This window comes from Panthera tigris, chromosome A3 (assembly GCF_018350195.1).
Source record: "Panthera tigris isolate Pti1 chromosome A3, P.tigris_Pti1_mat1.1, whole genome shotgun sequence".
NCBI lineage: Eukaryota > Metazoa > Chordata > Mammalia > Carnivora > Felidae > Panthera > Panthera tigris.
The window spans coordinates 61,012,211-61,032,889 of record NC_056662.1 but is presented as its reverse complement, the minus strand read 5'-3'; the positions used below and the strand labels follow the sequence as shown (position 1 = coordinate 61,032,889).

The 20,679-nt window shown below is 47.3% G+C and overlaps 1 protein-coding gene and 1 non-coding gene across 10 annotated transcripts in view; one reads left to right on the top strand and one right to left on the bottom strand.

The window, feature by feature from the left end:
- The window catches only part of INPP4A (inositol polyphosphate-4-phosphatase type I A), a 155,790-nt gene that overhangs the window by 52,191 nt on the left and 82,920 nt on the right, over nt 1-20,679 (top strand). The window lies entirely within an intron of this gene.
- Nucleotides 1,985-2,088, bottom strand: LOC122237475. The gene has a single exon (XR_006216089.1). It is a non-coding gene; the product is annotated as a U6 spliceosomal RNA (small nuclear RNA).

Below are 20,679 nucleotides of genomic sequence, written 5' to 3'. Positions count from 1 at the left end.
TAGAAAAGTAATGTATTTGTCAGTAACAGCATAAAGGAGGTAATGGAAGCAAAGCCTTATTGGAGGAGGGAAATTATACTGCATTAGGTAACTTGAATCCATAGGACAGAATGAAGAGAACCAGAAATAATAAGGTTAATAGAACAGACTCTGTAAATGTATACTTGCTTTCCTTCTCTAAGCTTCTTTAAAAACACGAAGCTATGTAAAGAAATAGTAACACTATATTTTTGGATTTCTAGCATGTATAGATATGTGTAGAAATAATTGAACAAAGAGAATAGAGCTATATAGGAGGAATGTTTCTGTGTCTCACTGGAATAGTGTGGATAAGGTAATTAAAGGTTACACTAGAAAATATTATCGCTTAATGCAAAGGAGAGAAGTAAATGAGGAAACAACAAAAAAGACAGACATCTATGTTCTTACCACCTTCAGATGGTTTTTGTTATCCAGGCGTAAACTAAACATTCGAGTTTGGCTTGCTTTAATTCTGCGTGAAGAGAAACATTGTCGGCCTTCTCTGGATAGAGCCCTCATCTGGCTCTGGTTCATTCAGGGTCTTTTTGTCAAAGGTGGATTTTAAATGTTGCATTCAGAACATGTCCAGTCCTGACCTGGAGGTTGTAAAGATGGAGTGAAGGAGAAGCTTGGGGCCTAGAGTTTAGGCAGGATTGGTATGTCCTGGCTCTGGTACTGTCTGAGTTGTAGCCTTGAACTGGTCACTTTTCTGTCTCTGACACTGGATCTCAAATGTTAAAAGGTCACCCTGAGCACTCGGTGAGGTAGTGACTGGTGTGTGCTTGGCCACAGGCACCCCCAGCCCCATCGCAGCAGGTCAGATGTGGGGAGGGGAGAGAGGGGATTTGGGTTCTCTGCCTCATTGTGAGAGCAGTGCACCTGTGCAAGCAGAAAGTTGCTTTGCCACCTCTCATCCTTGACCTCTTACTGGCGGCATCCACCACCCCACATGCTGGTTGCAGTAGATTAGAGGATGACAGGTACAATCTGTAAGGCGTGTTGTTATGGACTAAACTGTTCCTCCCTGCATTCATGTTGAAGTCCTGACCCCCCAATGTGACTGTATTTGGACAGAGTCTCTCTAAAGGGGCAATTAAGGTTAAATGAGGTCATAAGGGCAGGGCCCTAATCCAATGCACCTGGTGTCCTTAGACGAAGAAGAGACACCAGGGAGGGGCATACAGATTAAAGGCCATGTGGGGACACGGCAAGAGGGTGGCCATCTGCATACCGTGGAGAGAGGCCTCAGGAGGAACCTACCTGCTAGCCCCGTAATTTTGGACTTCTGGTCTCCAGAACTGTGAGAAGACCGATACCTGTTGTTTAAGTCACCCAGGCTGTGGTGTTTTGTTACGGCAGCTGGATCAGACTAATAAACCTATTTAATTGTTCTTTCTTGATACCCACCAGCATGACTGCCGCGTTCTGCCCCACTGAGGAGCCGGGAAAGCAGTCCCACTCAAAATTACAAACGTGTAGGCATGCAAGATCACTACAAACAAGAAGGCAGTTTTGGAGATTGTTTTCTCTTTGTCTTCTTTCGGATCTATTTAATGACAGCTGGGTGACAAAAGCCATTTGAGTGGTGGTTATCACCCTGCCAGAAGGGGACTGAGGGTCTGGTTGTATGCGCAGTGATACGGCTGTTCTCCCAGAAATGCCAGGCTTAGATTGGATTGTGATCCCTTCCCTGTTTTTCCCCCTAAAACAGTGATGGTGGATAATCATGTTGGTATTTTTAGAACTGCTTTGCAGTTTCTCTGTGCAAACCTTTCCCGGGTACATGGTTTAATCCTCTCATCCAGCCTTGTTTAAGATCTACAGAGTGCTATATTTATTTGACTTTACTTGAAATTTCCAGGCTTTTCAGAATGTTGCTCCAAGAAGTCTGATGCCTACAGAACTCTAGAACTTATGCCTTAAAAGGCTTAACTACTGGTATGTTTGTAGGCATTCTTTTTTAAAAAATATCAAACGCTGCATGACATTGCGTGGCATCCTTGTACAGGGGCTGTGCTAATCTTCTTGTGTTGTTCCAATTTTAGTACATGCAGTGCCAAAGAGAGCACTGTTGGTAGGCATTCTTATGACTTATTTTTCCCTGTTTTTCCTAGACCATCTAGGACAGGGCAGCTAACCCTGTCCAAATTAGTGTCAGGAAGTCTTTTTTTTTTTTTTTTTTTTAAATAGGCTTTGTTTTTTAGAGCAGTTTTAGATTCATAGCAAAGTAGAACAGAAAGTAGAGACAATTCTCATATACCCCCGTCTCCACACAGCCTTTTAATTGTGCACTTGTGATCTTCCAAGGACAGTAGGGGAAGATTCTCCATCCTAGAGAAGCAGGAAGTTTCTCGGCCAGGTTGATGAGTTTCAGGGATCAGGTGGAGGGTGAGGGTGACAGCCTGCCCACCTCAGTCTTTGGCTTGAATGTAGCTTGGGTCTGGCACCTAGCAGAACATCACTGTGTCTACAGTGGGCCCAGTGGTGTGTCACAAGAGATGCCCTTGGCAGGCCCAGATCTAGTTCCTTAGGGGATGCCTCACTACTGCTCACCACCTCAGGCTGTATCATTCTCCAGATGGAATGTGTCATTTAAAGATTAAAATCCTGACTGCTGCCTTTTTTTTCTTTCTTTTTAAATTTTTTTAATTTATTTTTTTAATTCTTGAGTTATTTTTGAAAGAGCGAGACAGAGTGAGAGTAGGGGAGGAACAGAGAGAGAGGAAGATACAGAATCCGAAGCGGGATCCAGGCTCTGAGCTGTCAGCACAGAGCCCAACGTGGGGCTTGAACTTATGAACCATGAAATCATGACCTGAGCTGAAGTCAGACACTTAACCAACTGAGCCACCCAGGTGCCCCCTGACTGCTGCCTCTTCAAAGCATTTTTGCCTTTGTGTCTCATTTGACCCTTAGCCAGTCTTTGTGTCACTTAAATTTTACTTAGTACCTTGTGGTCTACAAAGCCTTCACACACACGCTTTCTTAATCAAGATTTGCAACAAACCTCTAAGGTGGGGCTGTCTCCCCAGCTTAATGACAGAGGACATGGGTTTAGAGTCCAGCCTTCCCACAGTGAAAAAGCTGGTTGGTGGTAGTGTTGGAGATGGGATGCTGTGTTCCATTCACTCTGCTTGAGGCCCCATGGCCTGAAGGGGCCATGTCTGCCCCTGGAGGGATGGATGCAAGCTTTATATCTGAATAAATTTGGTGTGTGTGTGTGTGTGTGTGTGTGTACATATATACATACACGCACACACTTAAATATTTAGTTCAAATATTACATGCAGGAAATTAAGTTAAACAATTTACTTAAGGAAAAATCTTTGGACACCAGTACAAGGTCACAATAGAAGTCATGACCTCAGTGTGCCTGCCATTTGGGAAGCACTGCAGTATCTGTGCTAACTTTGCGAGATGACCAGAGTGGAAAGCAGAGTCCTGTTGTCTGCCCCAGCCTTGCTGTTTGTCCACAGAGATGGGGAATAATGACTCCCTGTGGCTGAGGCAGGCTTTGTTGGGAGGAGCAAATGACAGAGCAGAATAAACACAATTCAGACCATTTTGAACACTCTATCACTGTAGGATAGTAGACTGGGGGTAAGGGATGGGGAGGAAAGGCCACATCCAGCTGTGGGGTGCCAGAGTCTGTGATCCTAAGACCTAATAGCTGAATTAAAACCCAAAACAGACCAAGAGCCCAAAGGCTCTGATTCTTTTTTTTTTTTTTAATTTTTTAATGTTTATTTATTTTTGAGAGAGAGAGACAGATTGTGAATGGAGGAGGAGCAGAGAGAGAGGGAGACACAGAATCTGAAACAGGCTCCAGGTTCTGAGCTGTCAGCACAGAGCCCGACGTGGGGCTTGAACCCACGAACCATAAGATCCTGACCTGAGCCGAAGTCATGGGCCACCCAGGTGCCCAAGGGCTCTGAGTCTTCATCAGTTGTGTTTCAGTGACATTTCTCTGCCCCTTATTTGTAGCCAATAAGTATACTGATGCATCTGACACTGTTAGCTGAGCAGTGCTGGGAGAGCTCTGGCCCAGTGCAGGGTGTCTCTGAACTGACCCAAGACGTTAGTTGTCTTCATATATCAGTGCCTACTTCCTTCCTGCACAGTATTCTAAAAAAAAAAAAAAAAAAAAAGAGATATGTTCACACCTGCATCTGGCCCCTTTAAGAGCCTAGTCCTCACTGAACCCTAGTGATGGGCCTGGATAATAGTCCTGGAAGTGTTAGGTGGTACCTCTCTGGGGCTGGCTTAATTCTCCAGATGAGAAGATTCCATCTGGTGGAGGCCTCCCACCCTGGCTCTCTTGTCAGCACTCTGGCCTCCAGTGAAGGAGACAGGGCCTGAAGCCGCCTGGCAAGGGGGTTTGAAGTGGCTTGGAAGATGTATCTGCTACATGCTAGCTTCCAGTTTATAGTTTTTCTACAAATTTCTTCTAGTGGGAGATAGGAGCAGTTCTAGAAGTAAAGTTTGAAGACAAATTTTTCCTGATCTATTACTTAACTGCCAAGAATGTTTAAAAAAAAATGTGAAAGCACAAGTAGAGATTTTAATTAGTTTTTATTGTCACTGCTCTTGGTGATGGTAATTTTACATATGATATATGACAGGGAGATATCTTATGGGGGCCTTTGTTCTCAGTGTGTTCTCTACATTTCAGAACTTAGCTGCAAATTTTGGAGAAAAATAATGGCAAAAGTACCATATGACGTTTTCCTTATTATTACATAGGTGCCCAACTGGTTAGCATTCTCTTTCTAAACAGAAGCGCAACCAACTTAGAAATCTTTCTGGAAAAAGGCCACAGAAGAAGGGAAGATGTTGCTGGCAACGTTGTTGAGCAGTCTCTCAACTACAGAGCTTAGAGTGAGGTCATCTGGGGCAGCCTGCTGAAAGGCAAGAAACATGGCCCTGGTGTCAGGTGTTTGCTTACAGACCTGAATTGCTTGGCCTCTTCAGTTATCAAGTGGTGTTAGCTCCTTTTGTGGTTGTTGATGTTGTTGGGTTTTATTTTATTTTCAGAACTGAATAGTGCTTCCTTCGAGCTAGTGAGTGTGTCCTGGCTTTAGGTTTAATTGTTGTGATGACAGAGTGACCTTGGAACCCCTTGGAGACCTGCCAGGACAGGAGAGTTGTTTTTCAAGTGTTGGTTGTAGATGTTGTCCATCTGTTCTGTGCAGGTGCCATCTTGGCCCAGCCTTACCAGGCCTGCCCTGGTTTGTACAAAGTAAGCAAGAGGTTTGTTTTCAGAAGCCCAGGAGAGTTCAAGAAAGTACTGAGACTCTTCCAATTTATTTGAACAATTAGAATTCTAGTGAGTTCTTCAGCCTAGTAGCTGAAGCCCAGTGCTGTGGTCTAGTATCAGTGGCTCCCTGGAATTGACCCAGTCCTGGCTCTCCAGTCTGTTCTCTCTGTCCCTTAGCATGCTGGGCCTCCCTGATCCCTGAATTCATTTGTCCTTGAGTGTGCTTGTGCCTTTTAAAGTCAGATCTGTCCACACTGTGTCTGGATCACCTCTCTGTATCTGACTTACCTCTCTCACAGCCTAGGGCATGCGTTTCATTTTGTCTTACCTGAATGTCTTACTCCTTTGTTACACTGTTGGCTCTTTGCAGTAGGGGTCACTTCGGACTCACCTGTGTGTCCCCTCTAAGTGCGTGGCTTTGCACCTGTTGAATGAATGAATGAACGAACAACTGCAGTTCCAGATTGCAGGCTCCCACAGTCTCCTGTCAGAGGGTGTTGCAGGCCATTGGAGGGCCAGGCTTGCCAGCTGAGCACAGAAACACCTCTGTCCTCTCCCCCGCTGTTTTCTTCGCTGGTGGTTGGGAAGACGTGCCATGGCAGGTGTTGCTGTTTAGCATGAGGACCCTGAGTGTCCATAGGCTCCTTTCCCTGCCCAGCAGAGCTCACTCAACCTGCTTTGAACACTGCCTGAAGAAATGCCTGGGTCCTAGAGTCACCGTTTGTGGTTCTGTTTTTAAAATTACTTTTCTTGGGTTTTCATCATTCCTGCCACTCTCAGCTTTGCAGTAAGAGCTGTGACCCAGCTGCCATGGGAGGGTTGTCTTTGGCCTGTTCAGCCAGACACTCCAGACCACACTTTTAGGGGCTACCTGTGAAGAGGAAACTGATTAGTGGAGGAACCCTGGAACCCTGCTCCACCTCTGCTGACTGGTAGGCAATACTGGGGAGAGATCCCGACTTCTCCAGCTTTGGTGATGCCCTCTCCTCCTTGTACAGACACGTGGGAGAAATATGTGAAAGAAAGGTCTCTCTCTTTCTTTCTTTTTTTTTTTTTTTTAAGTTTTGTATATTTTGAGAGAGAGAGAGAGAGAGAATTAATCCCAAGCAGGCTCCACACTGCGATCGCAGAGCTTAACACAGGGCTTGAACCCATGAACCATGAGATCATGACCTGAGCTGAAATCAAGAGTTGGATGCTTAACTGAGCTGCCCAGGTGCCTTGAAAAGTCTCTCTTTCGTGACAGACTGACTTCCAACTGGTTGGTTAGAGAGCTCGTTTCCCTGTCTCAATCCTATCATATCACATCCTCAGAGAAACACACACACACATTCTCTCAAAAAACAAAAAACAAAAATCCCCACAACCACCAAGAAAACCCAAAACAACCAAATAACTCAAGTGGGTAGCTAAAGCTATGAAATCTTCTCTCCAGAGAAGTCTCATATAAAAATCAGGACTGCTTGCTTTTTATTTTTATGTAAAAATATGGAGCACGGAAGTCTTTTCAGAGTCTTTTCTATGTGTTCCACCCAACATGATTGGTTAAAACAATATTCCTCTTCTGTAGCTAAAGTAAGCTGATAATATACCACTTTGCCAGAGATTTATATATGGTAAGGCTTACAGAATGTGTGACCCACTTTATTTCCAAGACTGAGACCTCTCTCAATAATTTTGGTTTGTTGGTGCAGAAGCTAAAACCAGCTTCATCGGTGCTGCCCACTTGGAGGCCTTGGGCATCCTCAGTCTCCTGGCTTATTGCCATGTTCCAGAAATAACTTTGTCTTCCCAGAATTTCATTGATCTGTGGTCGTTGCTTCATATTTATAGCCCTTTATGGAATTTTATGGCTGCTCTGAAAACTTTACATTCTCTTGTGAAGCCCAACCTTACACTTCTGAATTAGAAAACATGCTTTTTTAGTGATTATGAAAATAAACTGAATCCACCCAACTCCAGTCATCTGAGACACATTGGAACTTTCAAATTATTGTCAATCCTGCTCTGTCAATGGTCGAGAAGGAAATAGTGTATTTGGAGTGAGCCTGTAAGTAAGCGCCTCATTAGGCCCCATGTACCATGCTGCTGGAGGTGCTGGAGTGAGGCTGGTGAGGGGTTCAGCAGGAGCAAGACAGGGGCACTGGGGTGCTGCAGGTGGGGCTGGATTGGAAACTGCATGTTGTGGTGCAGGTGCACAGATACCAGGATTTGAAGTAAACCTGAGGCCATCTTATTTGGATTAACCCCATAGGTTGGATCTTCCTCTGTTTTCCCAAAACTCCATTAGTGTTAGCAAGGAGTTTTGAAAGTTGCCTGGATATTTGGTTCTTGTTAAACAAAACCAAAGCCTGGCTTCATGGTTGCTCCCTGACCTGGCATAAATCAGATCATAGAGCTTCTTGTTCTGAAAAGGCCCAGGCAACATCAGGCCTGGATCTCACTAACCCCTCTGGGAGCTGGTATGTGTGCCCAGCTTCCCTTCCAAAAGTACACTTTGCTTGTTAGGTTTGCCAAAATTACTGGCAACTCTTTGGGACTGTAGTATCTTCCAAGGAGGCTAACCTTGTTCAAGGCCTGCATTTCCCCACATTCAGCCTGCCATTTGTATGTCTCCAGCCACTGTCTGGGTGGTGAGCTGATTCACTTTCCCTGCACTGCTTCCGCTGACAGGCCTCACAGAGGGTGTGGGAGTTTTTGTAAGGAGAGGAAGGATGCGTGTTTTATTCTTGAATCGTGGAGTGTGTGTCACCAGTGTGAGCTGGGGACAGCACAGCAACTATTTGCCAAAGCACCTTGACGTACCAGGTGCTTGCTCAACCAGGATATTCTACACTTGCTCAACCAGGATATTCTACAGTGAATAAATAAAACCTGTTGGGAACGGTAAAGAGGAGGAAATGGCAATAAAGCCACAGTAGTCCTACAAAAAGAGCAGAGGAACCCCTGCTAATCAGGTTAACGTGTCACTACAGAAACTAGGTCTTGAGTCGTGACTTGCTGGTTCGGGGGTTCCCATTCTACTTTTCTTCTGAAACATACTTCTGTGCAATATTTATATAAGTCCTTTCTCCACCATCAAGATACAGAGCATTACATATGTATATTTTTTTTTACTTTAGTATTTGTTGGTATTGTTGGCTAGGTTTTGTCTTTTTACCCTGTTCACAAAGCTTTGTGTTTTTTAATTTTAATCCCTCCCCCCGAGATTTATATTTTTAAAAATTTATATTGAAATATTTCGACAAAATATTGACACTATTTTTCTCCCAAGGAGCTTAATTTCAGCTTTGAAAAGGAAATCAAACATGAATGATGCAAAAAAAGAAGTCACCCACATCCTGAAGTTCTCTCTTTTGCCTTCTCTAGGAAGGTCCATTTCCTCTCTGGTCTGTTGTGTTGCTTAACATGAAGGCTGGAGGAGAGACTGTGACCAGAGGGCCTTGTAAAGACTGTGGGTGGGGACGGACAGGGAAAGATTGGTTAGCATGTCTTGGATCTGAAGTGTTTTCTTCCAGGGTCCTGGGTCCTGAAAAGGCATGGAGGGAAGAAAGTAATGTTCTAGGAAACATTATAAAATAATATATGTGTGAAAGTGCTTAAAAATGAGGAACTTGCCAAGGGAAAAGACTGTGCCTTTTACCTGCATCTGGTTGGAGTTTGAATTAGTGTGCCCTGCGTGCTGTTTCAAGTGTTGGAAAGAATGCAGGAGGAGCAAGGGCTGACTTTAGTCCTGACTTTGCTCTGGGGCTCATGACCTTGAAGAAGCCCCGCTCAGTCAGTCATCTGCCGGCTCCCATCTTTCAGACAGCCCCCTTGGCAGTGAGGTGTGAGGACTGCGGGAACCAGGGGGCATGGGAGGAACTTGGTAGTGGAATTGTTGCTCTTGCTCACACCTCTGCCTGTGAGCTTTTCTACCTGAATCTCTGGACAAGGTGTTTCTTTCCTTGGATGCCAGATGAGGCAGGTGAGCAGCCAGAAGGCATCTTGGACTGAGCAGTTCTTGGTCTCCTCTCGTCACCTTCTCCCACATGATGAGAAACTCCAGTAGGCAGCAGATACTGACTAAGTCCTGGAGGAGCATAACGCTGTGAACCGACTGAAGGGAGGGAAGACAGACAGTGCTCTCTTTTCACACAGGGAAGTGTTGCAGCCACCATCTTGTTGGCCACCTTCCGTGGCCCATAGCGGGAGCTCTCCACTGTGGAGACTCAAAGAAGGTGACCAGCTTCTTCAGTCTTGCATTTTTACACAGCAAGCCATCAAGCTGTGTTTTGTACTTGTTTTTCCCCGTAACTCTCTTGATGTCATGCACAAGAGCAAAACAACATGTCCTGCTGTCCAGGACCCAGAGAGTCCTTGCTCACAGTCCAGGGAAGTGTCACCACATCTCCGCTCCTCTGCCCTGCTCTGCAACTCATGTTTCTGGAGAGCAGTGTCTGTTATTATTACCACATGGCTGCTGGGTGGACTGAGTGGCCTTTGTGGGCATTTCTGACTCAGTCCAGGCAAGGGTGGAGTGGAGAGTGTGGCAAGAGAGGCCTTCTGGAGTCAGTCAGGGTTATGTTTGTGTAATGGTTTCTGTGCGTTGTCCCCATCTGCCACGTTACATTAATATAAATGTGAGTTCATTTTTGTGGAGGTCTTGCTGTAGATAATTTATAGATCTCTTTTGGTTTTATAGTAGTTGAAGAGCTCTAAGAAGAAAGAGTTTATACCCAATTTTATGTTTATGTTCTCTATTTTAAACAATATAAAAAAATATTTACTTAACAGTGGGAGTTCTTTGGGGGCGCCTAGGTGGCTCAGTAGGTTAAGCGTCCTACTTTGGCTCAGGTCATGATCTCACTGTTCATGAGTTCCAGCCCCATGTCGGGCTGTATGCTGACAGCTCAGAGCCTGGAGCCTGCTTCGGATTCTGTGTCTTCCTCTCTCTCTTCGCCTCCTCCTGCTCAGGCTCTGTCTCTTTCTTTCAAAAATAAAAATGTTAAAAAAAAAAACAGCAACAAAAAAAAAAAACCAGTGGGAGTTCTTTGACTTTTTTTTTTAATGTTTATTTTTGAGAGAGAGAGAGGGAGTGTGTGAGCAGGGGAGGAACAGAGAGAGAGGGAGTCACAGAATTCGAAGCAGCCTCCAGGCTCTGAGCTGTCAGCACAGAGCCTGACATGGGGCTCAGACTCACGAACCGTGAGATCATGACCTGAGCTGAAGTCAGACGCTCAACCAACTGAGCCACCCACGTGCCCCTTTGACTTTTTAAAGGTTGAGGAACACTTGCTATAGGGCCTCTCCATTTGGTTCCTAAAAGTTGTGATGAGTTATAAGGGTTCTCTCCATCCTCCCCCAAGCCCCTTTGTGGGGTTCTCTCCCGCCAAACTTACTGGGTCTCATAGGAGCACTCATGCTACATTGTGACCCCAGCCTCCAGCCCAGGGATACCTGGACAAGCTAGATCCTTGGATTGCCTTCCCCAGAGTGAGCCGGAGTGGAGACTGGGAGAGAGTGCATGCATTTGACCCCTTCAGTGGCTAGACCTGGAGAGTAGAGTTGGGGGGCTGTCAGCTGCCTTGACACCACCATGAGCATAGGTTCATTTGCAGGGAGGAGGAGAATGGCATGGGTTAGCAGAGGAGAGCCGAGAAGAGTTGTCTGTGCTGCTGACATTGGGGTCTTTGGGCCAGCTCAGCCATATTTCCGTTCAAGTTTTATAAGTCAACCCTGAACCTTTATGACAAATGCCTCTCTGCTTGAACTCATCTGAATTGGGTTTTCCAGGCTGCAGTACAAGCGTCCCGGCTGGTAAGTGTGGTGTTTTGGCCATGATAGCAGGAGTACCCAGAACCTTCCTTCCCTATGATAGCCTCTTCACTGAACCCCAAGGACTGGGGGGATGGAATGGAAACACTGTCAGGGCAAGGGAAAGGGAGTTGCTGTAGCTGGGGTGTAAGCCACGGCCCCTGGGAAGGCACACCCTCTTTGCTCTGTGATACTGAGGAGCCTTGAGCAGCGTGATCACACTCACTCCCACATCCCCTTGGCTGAAAGGACCGACCCCCTCCCAAAGGAGAGAGGGGAGAGAAGCAGAGTCTGGGGGTGGCATCTGCCCTGTTGGCTGAAAGAAGTCAGGGCCCAGCTTCCAGGTGGCCAGCTCTGGTTGGGGGAGGGGTGGAAGTAGGCACCAGGCCAGACCTTACAGCCTTGGGTTTGGGTAGAAAAAGAAAAGGGAAGAGAAAGAACAGTCTCAGGCAGTGAATAGGGCACACCCAGCCCTCGAGGAGCCAGAGAGTTCTCTTTTAGCTGCATCTTCTGGAACCAGGCTCTGAGTAAGCGCCTTGGGGGCAGGGGCATCTGGGTCTGAGGTGATACCTGCCTTCATTGGCTGATAGGTCCTTTATGGAGCCTCACGTGGAGATAAGCTGACCCACAGGTCACAGGGAAGCTGTTGCCCTCATCTCTTTGGCTGTTGGTCCTCCGGGAACTGCATGTCTACACTGACGGTGATTGTTGATAGATACTGGATCCAGTCCTTTTACGCACCTATTTGGAAATTTCTCTGGCACTCCTGAGAGGCCTTCCTGGCCAACATATAGGCGAACTTTCAGTTAATTATGTGAGGGCTTCGAGTGGCCGAGTTGACAATGGAGCAAGACATGAGACTTGTCAACACCATGGACATTTCTAGGAGAGAGAAGAAGGCACTGACACTGGCGTGCATTGTCTCCGGTAATAAAGAGGCAGCTCTTAACAATGGACTACAATGCTTTGCTTAGTGCAGTGCGCCCACTATCTTTGCTTGTGCTACTCTGGTAAGCCTCCGTGGCAGTCAAGTGACACGTGAAGGCTGGTGCTTGGGAGTGAGAGGATTCAATCAACACTGGGTTGATTCTCACTGAGAAAGAAGCTCCGTGCTTCTAGCACATGAGGCACCCCTGCCAGGAAAGGGAGGGGTGGGGAGCAGCAGGCCAGCCCTTCACACAAAGGAAGGTCTGGGAAGAGGTTTCACCGGCACCATTGTGGCCCTCAGATTGTACCCCATTCATGTTTTTGTTGCAATTCCTGTCGTGGCATTTGCTGACCAAGTCCACGTGTTCATGTTTGTATCCCTAAGGCCTAGTCCGTGAGAGACCCTCACTGTTGTTGAAGAGATTGTCAGTTTATACAGAAGAAACAGCATGAGATGTAGAAGCAAAGAAAGTAGATGCTTAAGAAAAGGGGCTTAAGAAGTGTGGGGTGTGGAGGGTTCGGTACGGCAGAGACAGCCAGCGGCACCCCCCCCCCCCATTCCACCGCTGCTGCTGCCGCTGCCCCCACCCAGCACTTGGTTATTGTTAACATGTCTCTCTCATCTCCCTGATGTGAGCCCCCAGACCCAGGGTTTGCACCTGTGTTGCTCAGCACACGCACTTCTAAACACTTTTGCAGGGTGATTTATTTTCAGGCTAGTTCTTACGGAAAATCCCCCAAAGGTCATGGCTTATAGATGAGCCACAAGTCAGTTTTAAACCAGGCTGTCCCAAAGACCTCCTGGAGAGGCTCGTTTTTAGGAAGGACATACCAGGCGTGAGGGAACTGCCCTCCAATGTCTTCCATGGAAGCGCAGCCTCAAGGAGGGTGGGCAGCCAGGGAGGTCTCAACAGCAAGGAAGCCAGGTGGGAGCCAGATGAAGATGCTGGTGGAGGGGTTCACAGCCTCGCCAGTGCTGTCTAAAGACAGACTGGGGGCTTCAGAGTAACTGTCAGAGAAGCCAGGGCAGTGGGGCAGGGGTGCTGAGGCAGGCAGAAGTCTGGATAGAGCGGGAGGATCACCCATGCATTGGGTGTGGGCTGTGAGAGCGTTGTTCAGGAGTCTGCACTGACTTTGTTTCTTGGCTGGAGCAAGTGGAGAGATGGAGCTGCCATTGACTGAGGTGGGAAAACTGGAGGGCTGGAGGGGAGCTGGAACAGTCTGCGCTTGTCCTGCTCCTGGGCTCTAGCCCCTGCTGTTGTTTAGGGGAATATGCACGGTGACTGACTCTTCCTGTTGGAGTCGGAGATGTGCTTTTGAATCTGGGTTAAGGCATTGTGTTATATCAGCTACCATATTCATTAAGTGGATGAGGCAGGCTAGTTAATTAGCTGGGGTGAACCCATGGCCACTGCTGCCTGTTCAGTGTCACCAGCAGAGAACAGGGATTGGGGAAGTGGGAAGCTGCAGATAAAAGATTGCGGAGCGCAGGCCCAGTGGGGCCCTGAGTGGGGTTGTTTGTGTCTGCAGGTGAGAAGATACACCAGCTGCAGCGCAAACCTTCTTCTCTGTGCCTCACTTTCCGAGGCGTTTGTTGCCTGCATTTCATCGCTGGCTGCCCTGGACAGTTCTTGCAGCATACTCGCTGGTTTGGCGGTCTTCTTCATGTAGGAGGTGTACTCACAGTGAACCCCTCTCCTGGGTCCAAGGCCCTGTGTAGCATGGGGAGTGAGAAGTAGGAGAGAGCTGGGTCCTTGGCCCAGAAGAGGAAGGAGGAAGCAGGGCTCCATAATAGGAAGGCTGTGGTTGCTGCCTCTCAGAACAGGATCCTAACGGATGTCCAGCCTCGGGGGCACAGAGCAGCCACTTCTCTTCCCTGGGGGTCTGGGGTGGGCTCGGACCATGGATTCCTTACACCTGGCAGTCTCCTCATTTTACAAATGAAAAAACTGAGGCCCATAGAAGATGCCTTGTGCAGGTGACCTCGCTCCCAGTGGCTGACTGCCCACAGAATGGTACTCCATTCACCTGTCCCTCCCCAATAGCAACCTTTGGGCCTAAATGTTGGGTTTAGAAAACACAGTCACTATAAACTGAAGCACGGGCAGAGTGCCATGGACCTGAGTGAAGAATTCTGGTTGAAGTTCAGACGGCTGGAGAGTTGGGTAAAAATGTTGGTAGACTTAGCTGGAGGGAAGGAAAGGCCTTCCAGGCTCATAGATGGCCCCAGTAAAACTGCAGCTCAGGACTAGACACATGAGAGGTTAGGTAGAGCCAAGGAGAGAAACTCTTCTATCTGATTCGAGTCTCTGCACAGGCTCTGTGTGGGTATTTTACATGTCTCTATGTATGTGCTTGCTCCTCAGTGTGTCCTGGTGAGGTGGGTGTTGTTACTGCTGTTTTACAGATTGTGAAACTGAGGCTTAGGGAAGCTCAGTAGCTCTTGCCCAGCCCCTGGAGAGGAGTGATCCTAATTGATCAAGTGCCCAGCCTCTTGCACCCAGCTCAGGGCCTCTGCAGTTTGATCCAAGGGTCTAGGACACCGGAGGGAAGGTGTTGAGAGCCCTCTGTGGACCAGGGTGTCCGGGGCCTGCTGGGCTTGGGGCCAGGGCACAGGAGGGAAGAGACTAAGGCTCCCTGCCCTCTACCCTTGTCTTTGTGCCTGGGGTGTCTGGCATTTCCTGCCCTGTTAATACCTGAGTCTTGGAGGCAGGCAGCATTCCTTGCTTTTTATGGTAAGGAGGCATATTTGACTTTGTTTAAAAGATTAAGATCTTTCCTAGGCAACTTGTTTGAAAGAGAAAAAGATGAAAGATCTGCTAGCTTCCATGATTCTCTTGCGTTTTAGGGTGGGGGTGGGCACAGAGGGGGTGGAACATTCAGTGGGTTAAGAAGTCCCCTAAATGGGCAAATTAAAATCAAGGAACCCTTACTGCTAAGTTCCAGCTTGGCCTGCCCCTGCCTCCCAGACCCTGTCCCTCTGCTGTGCTTACAATGGCTCATCCCACCTGAACCCCCTACCTACAACCCCTACATCACCTGGTCTTTGTCTCCACCATTCAACACCCTCTTTTTTAGCCTTTCTAGGCAGCCTGCTCAAGTTTGTGTTATTTAAGTCTTTAGTATATCTCCCTACCCCAGTGGCCCATTCCTCGGTTGACAACCATTCTGTAATTTTCTGTGCACCGAAACTTGATTCATTGCACTTAAATTTCTGGGATGTCATATAGAGGCACACATTCATTCATTCACTCATTCCAAGTATAAGCCAGAGGAATTTTCTGCTTCCATTGGCTGCTGTTCTGGAAGCCAGGCCTTCCTGGTCCTTGCTCATATGCCGAATCTTCCCTTGCTGGTGACTGACCTGGTTGGAAACCTGGAGACAGAATATGAGCTGTTTTGACACTAGGTGCACTGAGCCTCACACACCAGTGCTGCCTTTTCCCGGGAGGGGGGCCTCCAAGTCGCTGGTCACCCTTGCCCTTGTCTGTTCTGGAGACACTGCTCCTATTCCTTTGTGTTGGCCTTGCCCATGCCTGTTACCATAGCCACCATGGCTCTGGCCCATTCAGTTTTTGTCATGGGCATCTGCACCCCACCTACCCTGTGCCCACCTGAGGTTTATGCCCATGTTGTGGTATTTGCACCCATGCTGTTGTCATTCTCTTATTTTCTGGAATTGAAGGAATTAGTGGTCCTGAAGCCCCAAGGGCTCCAAGGCCCTGTTGGATGTAGACCAGCTCTGGATAGAGCCCTGGGTAGCCTCAATTCCCAGTTGGCTCCAGAGGACTGTTGGGAATAGGCTGATCTTGGGTGTCCAGTGGGAGAGATGGGTCTCTTTTTCTCTCCTGGTTGGATTAGCAGCTCTAGGATCATATCAGAGAACTTGCTTTCTCAACATTAATGCCAGCTTCCATCATAGTGTGTGTTTGGGATGATGAAGTCCAGGGCTAGCCAGGTGATTTTGGGGGTGGGGGAGGGCAGGAGAGCTATCAGCATGCCCTAAGCCTGACTTGCAATTAGAGAGGGGACAAAAAAAGACTTGCCTCGTTGATTATCTGCTAAAGTGGGTTTTTTACTTCTCTGTGCTTTCATTTCTTGACCCCTGTGGTAGTCTCCCAGCCACCTGTGGGCTCTTTGCTCATGAACTGGGCATACCTCATTTAGAGAACAAAGCATTGTGTGGTAAGTGTTAACTGGAGGCTTTGAGTTCTGTTTTCATCATAACCATTTCTTGGGTGCCTGGTATGTGCCATACTTTAGTCACAGTAACTAATGTTAGCTGTTGTAACAACCACCTCCCAAATCTCCGTGGCTTCACACAACCAAGGGTCTTACTCAGGGTAAACTCAGTGTAGATCGTCGGTGGGAGGTGGGGCCTCTGCTCTTCCTGGTCTCAGGGACCTAGTTTCTTTCCACAGAGTCACTCCCTTACCCTGGGGCCTTGGAATTATTCACTCAATCCCCCTGCATCCAGCTGGGAATCTGGGGGGAAGGGAGACTTGGAGAATCCCATGAGCGGCTTTCTCACCTTTATCTCAGCTGGTGTGCATCCCTCTGCACTCTCACACAGCTGCACCAAACTGGAAGGGTGCTGGAGAGGGTCACCTGTCAGTGTACCTGGGACGAATGTACCTGGTGAGCAGGGCCAGTCTGCCACAGAAGCTGACAGTTTGTTTACTCAGTAGGGGTTCGTTAGGCCCGTGGTCTATGTTTAGGCTTGAATGAGGTACCCAGGATGATATGGAAGAAACCAAGAGTTTAAGTCTGGCATTCATGAGACACAGGGTGCCCCACTGCTCATCCCATGGTCACACCAGGAAGTACGTTATCTTGAGGTACAGACTGGTTAGCTGTGTTAGGGAGACTGAGGCAAGGTCGTCGGCTGCTGGGCACTGTCTGCCTGAGGGGCTTTGTGCGGAAGGCGGCAGCTGTTGCTCTCAGGTTGTTATTAGTAGTGGTTTGCCGGTGAGCAGTGTGACACTTCATTGATCAGTGATTGTGGCTGTCCTGGATTAGGGGTTTTGAGAGAAAACTCTGCCTCTTTCTGCCTCCTGAAGTAGCCTCCTCCCCAGGGGCTGCTGATTCATGCTCTGACTCACGCAAGCCTTTCATCTGACTTTCTCTCCTGTGCTGCCTGTGTTTGGAGAGCAGAGGCCTGGAGAAGGTTTGCTAGGAGCCTATTTCCTGCCCACAGTGACAGCAATAGAGTGGGCTGGGCAGGGAGAGCGCCTCTACTTGTATTTGGGCTTTTGCCTTGGGTTGATTCTGATAGTTCATCCTTTAGCTCTGTGTGACCTTGAGAAAGTTACCTCGTCTGGACTTCTGTGACGTCATCCATAGAAGTCCTTTTTAAGACTGTTCTCAGAAGAACCCCCATCATATAAGACAGATGAAAATGGAGTTTGTGGCCAGTCCTCCCTACTCAGCTCCAGCTCTGCAGCCCCGAGAGGTTACTGAGGCCTAGAGGGGCCACCAGAACCCTTTCCAGGCCTGGGAGCCCTTGTTCTGTGGAGGAGGAAGGCAGGCAGACCTTAGACTGGCTTCCTGAGAAGCTTGTGACAGTCACTGCCATTGGTCACAAATCCCATGGGCCTGTATGAACGACCACAAGCCTCCTGTCTTGCTTATGCTCCCTCTACCACCATTCTCCTGCCCCCCTGGTGGAAGGGACATTATTGGGTTTGCTGTTGAGTTGATGACCTGTGTCCTGTTGTCAGAAAGGATGACACGTCTCTCACAGAGTGAGGAGAGGAGGCAGTTTCATGAGTTATTGCTTCTTTCTTTCTTCTTGCCCCCAAGAAAAAAAATTCCAGTCCCCGGAACAACTCCCACGCTCTATCCATCCTCTTTGATGTTAGTGCAGTTTTTCTTCCTAATGAGCTCTGGTCTTCAAATGGGGCCAGGAGGAAAGCCAGGGACCTTGGGAATATAAGAATCCTTGGCGAATTACTTTAAATTAATGAGACTAATAAGGAAAATCGAGTTCAGCTGTGCAGATCAGCTCTGTGTTCTGTGTCTTGATGACTTAAATTGCAGATCCTAATTAAATGCCCCAAATAACCATGAAGTGGCTTCTGAGGCTCTCTTGACTCAAAACTTCTCTGGTCTGTGAACCCTATCAAGTGTAAAATTAGTCTGTAGATGTTCCCCTTTAAGAATTTCTATCCCCAGGACCCCATGATGCCTGTAATATCCCCCACCCTCCTTAGGTGAAGGGGCCTTGCAAGGGCAAGAGGAAGGGGATAAGGGAGGGGGAGGGGAGGGCTGGCAGGTTGTCAGGGTACAGTTGTTGCCTTCTGTCAGGAGGCATATCTGTACTGTCCCACGTGAAGGGGGGTGACTGCAGCCTCACTACAAGCTGAGCAGGACATCCAGGCAGGGCAGTGGAATGCTGGAGATACACTGGGAAGAAGTTCAAGAAAGAAGAGCTCCTTCCTCAAGCTGCTTCACACCCAGGGTGCCACTTTTGCCTCTGGACAGCATGGGATGCAACTTTCAGTGATGCAAGAGGATGACCTTAAGCTAAGAAAGGGACCGGCTCCCTGTGGTCCCACACCCTCTTCTCCACGTGGTCTCCGTCTGTGTCTTGTCTTTTTAAATGGCTGTGACCAGAGCACAGGTAGAATATTTCATTAAAAGCACACATGTTGCAGAGCTGACATAAACATTTTTTCATGCTATGTTGTCTTTATTATAGTCATTAAAATAATTAAACTCTTTATTGAAGTAGAAGAATCATTCATTTACAGCTCAATGAATTTTCACACAGTAAATTCGTAGAACCAGCACCCAAAACAAGAGACCACAAGCCTTCTCATGCCCCACATGCCCTCCCCAGTCAGTACTTGCCCCTCAAAGATACCACTGTCTTGACTTCTAATACCACAGGCTCATTTGGCCTGTGCTTGAACTTTATAGAAATAGAATTGCCTAGTTATGCTTTTCGTCTGACTGGCTTTCCCCCTTGACATCGTTTCTAAAAGCATCTGTATTGTTTTGTTTATTCTATAGCTGATGGACACTTGAGTTGTTGCTAGTGTTTGACTATTATGAATATTATGCTCTAAATGTTCTACCTTTTTTTTTTTTTTTTTTGGTGAACATAAATATGCATTTCTTTTAGCAATTCCACTCTGAGTTACATACTAGGTCACGGTGTAGGTATATGTTCAGCTTGAGTAGACACTGACAGTTTTACAGCACGGCTACACCATTTTACCCTCTGCTAGCAGTGTATCAGGGTTCCATTTATATCACATCATCACCGATACTCGGTATTGTCTTTTTTTTTCCATTTTAGCTATTCTAATGAGTGTGCAGAGGTATCTCATGTCTATAATTAGTGTTTTCCTGATGACTAATGAAGTTAAAGAAATTTTCATATGTTCATGAACTTTGTCATGATCATTTTAACAGCCATATAGTAATGCATCTTATAGGTGTTCCAGAATGTACTTGTAGCTGGGCATTTTGATTGGTTCCAGTGTTTGTCATTATAAGTAATGCTACAATAAGCGTCTTTGGACTGTTGGCGAGAATTTTGTTTTTGTTTATAAATATATTGGTAAATAATTTCGCATTGCTTTCTGAAATGCTTATATGACTTTAAAATGTTATCAGCAATATAGAAGAGCCTTACAGAGTTTCCCCTAGGTCTGCCAACAAAGCATATTCTCATGAGAAGAGACAAACCTCTTTTGAAAGACAATTTTAGGTAAATATAGGAATATTTAGCGTTGCTTTAATTATTAATAATGAGGGCGGGGTGCCTGGGTGGCTCAGTCGGTTGGGCCTCTGACTTTGGCTCAGGTCATGATCTCTTGCTCTGTGGGTTCAAGCCCCGCTTCGGGCTCTGTGCTGACAGCTCAGACCCTGGAGCCTGCTTTGGATTCTGTGTCTGCGCCTCTCTCTCTCTCTCTCTCTCTCTCTCTCTCTCTCTCTCTCTCTCTCTCTCTCTTTCTCCCAAAGTAAATAAACATTAAAAAAATTATTATGAATGAGTTTGGTCACTTCTCCAAAACGTTTACTGTATGTATTCCTCTTCTATGTATTCATACCTTTGCCACTTGCATTCTTAGTGAGGTTTTTTGTTGTTAATTTGTACAAGCATTACTATAAACTATAGATATTAGTACTGCAAGTACTTTCCCTGTCTTTATCATTTTCATTCCATATTTTGACTTTGTATACCTCTTGATGTCAGCAAACTCGTCAGTCTTCCCCCTGGAGACTTTTACTGTGACTCCCCACCTGAGCCATTGCCATGTCTGCCGAGATGCCCGGACTAAAGGTCCCCAGGTGCTCCAGTGGGAGGGGTAGGAGGAGCCCAGTCTTCAAGGGAAACTGAGTTTGCCTGAGTGCCAAGCACACTGCCTGTCATCTATACCCCGGATGTTGGCCCTTTCAGATAGCTCATGTGCTGGGCCCCCGGGACTGACTTGGAGCCTGGCTTGTTCTCTTCTCCACAGAAAGGCACCCAAGGGCCAGGCAGCCACAGCAGGGCAGAGCCCTCTTCTGTTTTTGCACATTTGGCTCCCGCTGCAGCCCTGTGAGATGGGTACAACTAGCCTCATTGTAGACACCAGAAAGCAAAGCCTCAGAGGGGCCCAGCAACTTCTCCCTTGAGCTGACATTTGTGAGCAGGACTACTGGAAGACTCAGATTCTTATCTCTGC